Source organism: Oncorhynchus nerka, unplaced genomic scaffold (assembly GCF_034236695.1).
Source record: "Oncorhynchus nerka isolate Pitt River unplaced genomic scaffold, Oner_Uvic_2.0 unplaced_scaffold_3579, whole genome shotgun sequence".
NCBI lineage: Eukaryota > Metazoa > Chordata > Actinopteri > Salmoniformes > Salmonidae > Oncorhynchus > Oncorhynchus nerka.
In genome coordinates this window covers 1-8,037 of record NW_027037715.1, presented here as the reverse complement: position 1 = coordinate 8,037, position 8,037 = coordinate 1, and the positions used below count along the sequence as shown (strand labels likewise).

Here is an 8,037-nt window from a genome sequence, read left to right as displayed (position 1 = left end):
TTAACCCACTGTTCCTAGACCAGTTAACCCCACTGTTCCTAGGCCAGTTAACCCACTGTTCCTAGGCCAGTTAACCCACTGTTCCTAGACCAGTTAACCCACTGTTCCTAGACCAGTTAACCCACTGTTCCTAGACCAGTTAACCCACTGTTCCTAGACCAGTTAACCCACTGTTCCTAGACCAGTTAACCCACTGTTCCTAGACCAGTTAACCCACTGTTCCTAGACCAGTTAACCCACTGTTCCTAGACCAGTTAACCCACTGTTCCCAGACCAGTTAACCCACTGTTCCCAGACCAGTTAACCCACTGTTCCTAGACCAGTTAACCCACTGTTCCTAGACCAGTTAACCCACTGTTCCTAGGCCAGTTAACCCACTGTTCCTGGGCCAGTTAACCCACTGTTCCTAGACCAGTTAACCCACTGTTCCTAGATCAGTTAACCCACTGTTCCTAGACCAGTTAACCCACTGTTCCTAGACCAGTTAACCCACTGTTCCTAGACCAGTTAACCCACTGTTCCTAGACCAGTTAACCCACTGTTCCTAGACCAGTTAACCCACTGTTCCTAGACCAGTTAACCCACGGTTCCTAGACCAGTTAACCCACTGTTCCTAGACCAGTTAACCAACTGTTCCTAGACCAGTTAACCAACTGTTCCTAGACCAGTTAACCCACTGTTCCTAGACCAGTTAACCCACTGTTCCTAGACCAGTTAACCCACTGTTCCTAGACCAGTTAACCCACTGTTCCTAGACCAGTTAACCCACTGTTCCTAGACCAGTTAACCCACTGTTCCTAGACCAGTTAACCCACTGTTCCTAGACCAGTTAACCCACTGTTCCTAGACCAGTTAACCCACTGTTCCTAGACCAGTTAACCCACTGTTCCTAGACCAGTTAACCCACTGTTCCTAGACCAGTTAACCCACTGTTCCTAGACCAGTTAACCCACTGTTCCTAGACCAGTTAACCCACTGTTCCCAGACCAGTTAACCCACTGTTCCTAGACTAGTTAACCCACTGTTCCTAGACCAGTTAACCCACTGTTCCTAGACCAGTTAACCCACTGTTCCTAGGCCAGTTAACACACTGTTCCCGGGCCAGTTAACCCACTGTTCCTAGACCAGTTAACCCACTGTTCCTAGACCAGTTAACCCACTGTTCCTAGACCAGTTAACCCACTGTTCCTAGACCAGTTAACCCACTGTTCCTAGACCAGTTAACCCACTGTTCCTAGACCAGTTAACCCACTGTTCCTAGACCAGTTAACCCACTTCCTAGACCAGTTAACCCACTGTTCCTAGACCAGTTAACCCACTGTTCCTAGACCAGTTAACCCACTGTTCCTAGGCCAGTTAACCCACTGTTCCTAGACCAGTTAACCCACTGTTCCTAGACCAGTTAACCCACTGTTCCTAGACCAGTTAACCCACTGTTCCTAGACCAGTTAACCCACTGTTCCTAGACCAGTTAACCCACTGTTCCTAGACCAGTTAACCCACTGTTCCTAGACCAGTTAACCCACTGTTCCTAGACCAGTTAACCCACTGTTCCCAGACCAGTTAACCCACTGTTCCTAGACTAGTTAACCCACTGTTCCTAGACCAGTTAACCCACTGTTCCTAGACCAGTTAACCCACTGTTCCTAGATCAGTTAACCCACTGTTCCTGGGCCAGTTAACCCACTGTTCCTAGACCAGTTAACCCACTGTTCCTAGACCAGTTAACCCACTGTTCCTAGACCAGTTTGTTGTTATTAGCTGACTTGGCTGGATAAAACTTTTTTTTTAAATAGCATGTACGTGTTAGTCATTTAGCAGATGCTCTTACCCAGCTAGGTGGGACAACCATATTTAAGTACATTTTCCCTCAGTAAAGTAGCTATTAGCAATGTCCGAGCTTGTAAAGGGGGAGTCAAGTGCGAGTGTTTGTTCACCAAAGGCTTCTTTTTTGGGAGGTGGGTTTCCTATTAAACATGCAATATGTCTTGTCTCGTACCAGGCACTCAAAAATCCTTTAGAGAAGTTGGCAGAGGGATGAGTGGGGTCAATTCATGACCCAACTGAACAAGAAATACCCTTCAAACTTCACAGACGATCTGCACAATCAGAGTGTCCTTGAAGTTGTCAAAAACATACTTGTGAGCCTCAATGAGGGGCTTTCAGGGCCACTGTGAACATCCTGAGGAACATGGATCAGAATGAACTTGCTGATTCACTGCAGAGAGGAGGCGGGTATGAATTCTGTGTTTTTGGTTTGATTCAATTACAAGGTCGTTCACTTACTTGATTATACAATCATATCCTTGCACTCATATTCTTTAATATTGGTGCCGTATTTAGCCAATCAATAGTGGAAAATAGTATTTATTTACTTCGTTAAAATATAGAGTATGTTGTTACCAGTCCATATGTTACAGAGTACTGTATTTTTTTAAATACGAAAAATACATTTTTGTCTTCCAGTCTGTCAGTTCTGTGAGAAGCTACAGCACCAACTGAAACAACAAACATATTTCCTCCCCACTATCACTCAGGGAGAGAAGGTTCAAATGCAACAGATGTACACAGACACCTTAATGGAGCTGCTTAGTGACAAGAACGAGAGATTAGGATACATAGAAGGTGTGGATCAACTACTAAGTCAAAAAGGAGTTTTTAATGATAAAGCACAGGTCACTTTCATCACGGGCGATGCTGGGACTGGCTTCAACAGTCACAGAGTCTCTGGTCCAAAGGTGAACTGGACACAGGGGCAAGGTTCCTCTTCGCATTTTCCTGCAGACAGTTCAGTGCATTCCAAGAGTCGGAAAAGGTTTCTCTTTGGGATCTCATCTTCAAGCATAACTACACATGCCCAGATGGAGATATGAGAAACAACGTTGTTGAATACATCCTTAAGAACCCAGAGATGGTGATCTTCACATTTGATGGATATGATGAGATCAACAGTAATTTCGATCAGGGAACCGACTATGAGATCTCCTCACCTGAGGAGACAGCACATCCACTAGTGTTGATCAAGAGCCTACACAGTGGGAAGTTACTCAATGGGTCGCAGAAGGTTGTGACAGCTCGAACTGGCACAAAATTCCTGAGTATGTTGGTTCGAAGAGGGTAATCCTAAAGGCTTCTCAATTGATCAGTTGCAGAAGTACACTGACCAATATTTGAAAGGAAATGAGCATCAGAAGCTGCTTACTGTCCAAATAAACTCTAACCACCTCCTCCAAAGCCTCTGCCTAATTCCTCTGTTCTGCTGGATTGTCTTTGAGAGTTTCAGTCAATCAGTGGAGATCTTGACAACTTTGGATCGTGGTGTGACCCTAACCAGTATATTCATGGTCCTGGTCAGGGCTTTCTTTATCCGCTCAAATCTCAACATATACACAGAGGCTGGCAGCTGGAAGTTTAGAGCTTTTGCGAAGTTGGCCCATCTCGGGATGGAGAAAGAAAAGTTTGTGTTCAACTTTGATCATTTATCCTCTTGTGGTATTGGAGAAAATGACTTAAAGGTGGGGATCTTAATACCAGCCAGACAATGGAAAAACTGCAACATTTCAGTTCATGCATCTCACTCTCCAGTCTTTCCTCACTGCTCTCCATCTTGTGCTGGAAGAACAGATGAGTACAAGAGGCATTGTGCAATTCTTTCCACAGTTGCAGAGTCAGCACATTCTTCGTTCGTCATGGAGAAGGGGATCAAAACCTCAAACTAAGAGCAGATCTCAGACCAACGAGCACCATCATTACACCAATCTCTTGTGCGGTCTGCTTTCCAAACGAAACAATTACCTTCAAGAGCCCTTAATGTCTCAACCTTTGTTGAGAAAGAAACAAGAGCTTCTCATTTCTTTTCTCTCAGATAATGTGAAGTTGAATTTCAGAAATGTACCCCTGGACAAAATCGATGATGGGATTGCAGTGCGACTGACACACGACATGCTATGGATGCTAAGGTACATCTTTGAAACAAGGAGTGACAAGCTGGCCAAGTTGGCTGCCAAAGGCTTCTCTGCTCAGGTCATTAAGCTCACATACTGTAAAATAGACTCAGTTGACTGTGGAGCGCTCGCCTTTGTACTGCAGTATCAAAAGGAATTCTACTGTTTAAACCTGGATAACAACAACATTTCAGACTATGGCATTCAACAGCTAACACCATTGTTCAGTAACCTGACCACCTTAAGGTAAAGATGAGTAATCACTTCAGAAATATTATAAAACTATTTCTGGCTGACCCATTCTGTTCTGGATTGGTCAAGCATGACAACAATTGCTCCCCAATAGTTTGCTACTTCCTAACGGTTTGTAATTATGCTATGCAGGCTTTGTGACAATCAAATCCGAGATGAGGGTGTGGCTATATTCACAGATTTAATTTCTGAAGTACAAAGTGTTAAAAGGACTCACGTGAGTACAGACATGTTGCAGTAGAACAATTACATAAATGTTTAAGGGTTGTGCGCAATAAATTTAAAAAAAATCAAGTTAATTCATTTAAATTTGACTCCACAGGATTCAGAATGTGAATTGAATTTTAATTTAAGGAAGTAGAATTGAATTCCTTTACATTCAAATCAATTAAACTGAGACATGAAACTAGAATTTTGTCTGGAAATAAATCCTTCATTTAAAACTGCATCCTTTTCACAATTTGAAATCAAATTCTAGAATCAAATTAGAATTTATCGGCCATTCTCAATTCAATTGACCCCTGACTTTTCACATTTCATGAGATAATCATTTTGATTGTAACTAATTTGCTTGTATTTAAAAAAAAAACAATTCTTACCAGACTTTTCACCAATCATATCACTGACATTGGAGCAAAACACATTGCAAGGATTATTGAAGAGTGCCCCCATTTCCGACGGCTTGCGTATGTATATCATTTTTTGTTTGTTAATAATGTCAAAGACTTACCATTACTGTAACTACCATAAATTGTATTGGTGTCGCTTGGTAAATTAAGATTATAAGAGACGTTGGGTGTCGTTTTCAAAGTGCAAAAGCACTTTGCAAAGAGGGAAAAATACTGTAAACCTCTTTATAATCTCGCGGTTTGATTTCATTTGAAACTTTTCTTCAACAATGAAGGAATTATGGAGGTGATTGTAGAAATAGGATAAATTGAGCTCAAAGATCAACAGTGGCCTCTTTCAAAACGCACATTGATGACAAAAAGTTTGAATTCAATCAAACGGCAAGATAAAAAATTGGTTTATAGTTTTTTTTGGCTCTTTGCACAGTGCTTTCTTGCACCTACAAAAATGTTGCCTGTTAAGTTTTGGAATAAAGCTAATACAAGAATGCAACTTCTAAAGTTGCCTTCTCAAACTGTGCACTCAAACTGGGCTCCCGGGTGGGTGCAGTGGTCTAAGACACTGCATCTCAGTGCTAGAGGCGTCACTACAGACCCTGATTTGATTCCAGGCTATATTACAAATGGCCGTGATTGGGAGTCCCATAGAGTGGCTCACAATTGGCCCAGCGTCGTCCGGATTTGGCCGGGGTAGGCTGTCATTGTAAATAAGAATTTCTTTCTTAACTGACATGCCTTGTTAAATAAAAGTAAAATAAACTATAAACAATGTAACATACTGTAAAAGTGTCACCATGATGTTACACAGATACAATTATCTTTAAAAAAAAAAAGTGTTTATTTTTAGACGTGGAAACAACAGAATTACCGGTGAAGGAGGGAGGTACTTGGCTAATGCAATTCAAAGGAGCAAAACCATCTACTATGTGGGGTGACATTTATTATTGTTATAAATAATGATTTGCAGATTAGATTATTTTTGTACCAACATTCTTTTTGAAGTTCCGAAACATTCCTACCTATTGATTCTTGAAGAATATAACTTCCTCTGCCTCATGAGTTTAGTTCAACTGTCTTTCCCCATCAGAACCCAAAATATAAGCTTTTTCAACAAAGCGATATTGTAAACAATTACTTCACAGCCTCACACCATGGTTATATCAATAATGTTGATATCATTGATGGTTATGTCCTTGTATCCATAGCTCTATGAACTTCAGAGTGTTTACATTTCTCCAGCCCCATCCCTCAACTTTTTTGACAAAACAGTTATTGATTCAACTGCTGATTTGCAGCTCTAACAAAGTATTGTGAAAAATCTCAATTCCATCGTTAAAGCTGGAATCCACATAAGATAAAACAGCGCCTTTGTTCTGGTTTTTATTTGGTAGTTGAAATGGAGGAGAGGAGTATCCGGCAACGTGGTAAAACATCATTGCATTTTTGTTGTTGTAATATCCCAAAGGATGTGGCAGTTTCACCAAGTACGGATTCCATCTTAAGTGTTGATTCTCTATTGATAAGGGGCTCACCCCATAGTCACAGTACCTTCGGAAAGTATTCAGACCCCTTGACTTTTTCCACATTTTGTTACGTTACAGACTTATTCTAAAACGGATTCAATAGTTTTTTTCCCCTCTTCAATCTACACCCAATACCCCATAATAACAAAGCAAAAACAGTTTTTTTTTTAATTGATGCAAAATATATTTAAAAAATATATAAAAAATAATGAAATACTACAACAACAAAAAATTCAAAGTGTGAATACTTTTCCGAATGCACTGTATGGGATTTTAAAAGAGTTGATGCATATTTCTGTTTTTTTTTTTTGTGCCTTTATTCTCGGCTACAGCATGTGGGGTAACAAAATTGGAGATGAAGGCGCTAAACACTTTGCAGAGGCCATAAGGAACCATCCCAATTTGTCAGCTGTGAGGTTAGATGAACATTTTCACTTGGATCCCATCCTGTTTGTAAATGGTTTGAGATGAATGAATGAAAAGTCTAATAGATTTCAATTGACATTTTTCAGCTAATCAACATAATGTACGGAATATTATGTGTCTGCATGACTTTCAGAGAATAATTCTCATCACTAAGAAGATCAATAAATATAGGCCCCTGATGTAACCGTTCTTTTTAAAGCAGCATGTGAAAATGTGAAGGGTTTTAGACATACAGTCAGGTCCATAATCACTGGCACTCCTTGATAAATTCGCAATTGTAAATGAGAACTTGTTCTCAACTTGCTTACCTGGTTAAATAAAGGTGAAATAAAAATAAATAAATAAATAAATAAAGATGAGCAAAAACACTGTATAAAATAAATCATACAAATACTATATATATACTATATATACTAAATACTATATTGTAGGCTCATTTTTTTGGGGGGAATTATATTATTTCATAATAATAATCTCAGGGAAAGATATTTTGTTTAATAAGTAATGAAAAATACTAAAAAAGATAGTGGTAAAAATAATTGACATATAATCAATATCTTTCAATATCTTTCAATACCTTTCAATATCTTTCAATACCTTTCAATATCTTTCAATACCTTTCAATACCTTTCAATACCTTTCAATACCTTTCAATATCTTTCAATACCTTTCAATACCTTTCAATACCTTTCAATATCTTTCAATACCTTTCAATATCTTTCAATATCTTTCTAATACCTTTCAATATCTTTCAATACCTTTCAATATCTTTCAATACCTTTCAATATCTTTCAATACCTTCAATATTTCAATACCTTTCAATATCTTTCAATACCTTTCAATACCTTTCAATACCTTTCAATACCTCAACTTACGAGGGTAATGGCACTGAACCTTTTTCTTTTTTTTTCAATTTAAAGTTTTATTAAGTTCTTTGTTTTTCAATCAACCAACAAAACACATTCCACATTCACAGATGTGACAGGCTTTAAAAAATAAAAAGTAAAAAAATAATAATACATTTGAGAAAATTAAAATACAATTAAAATGAATGATAAAGTCAAATAAAAGCATTTATTTTTCTTAATCTATATATTTTCCTTGGTACCTGTATATACATACATACATACATACATACATACATACATACATACATACATACATACATACATACATACATACATACATACATACATACATACATACATACATACATACATACATACATACATACATACATACATACATACACACACACATACA

At 38.7% G+C, this 8,037-nt stretch overlaps 1 pseudogene; it reads left to right on the top strand.

Moving 5' to 3' along the window:
* The first annotated feature begins 1,891 nt into the window (after positions 1-1,891).
* On the top strand, positions 1,892-6,875 carry LOC115125665 (nucleotide-binding oligomerization domain-containing protein 1-like; annotated as a pseudogene).
* Positions 6,876-8,037: the final 1,162 nt, after the last annotated feature.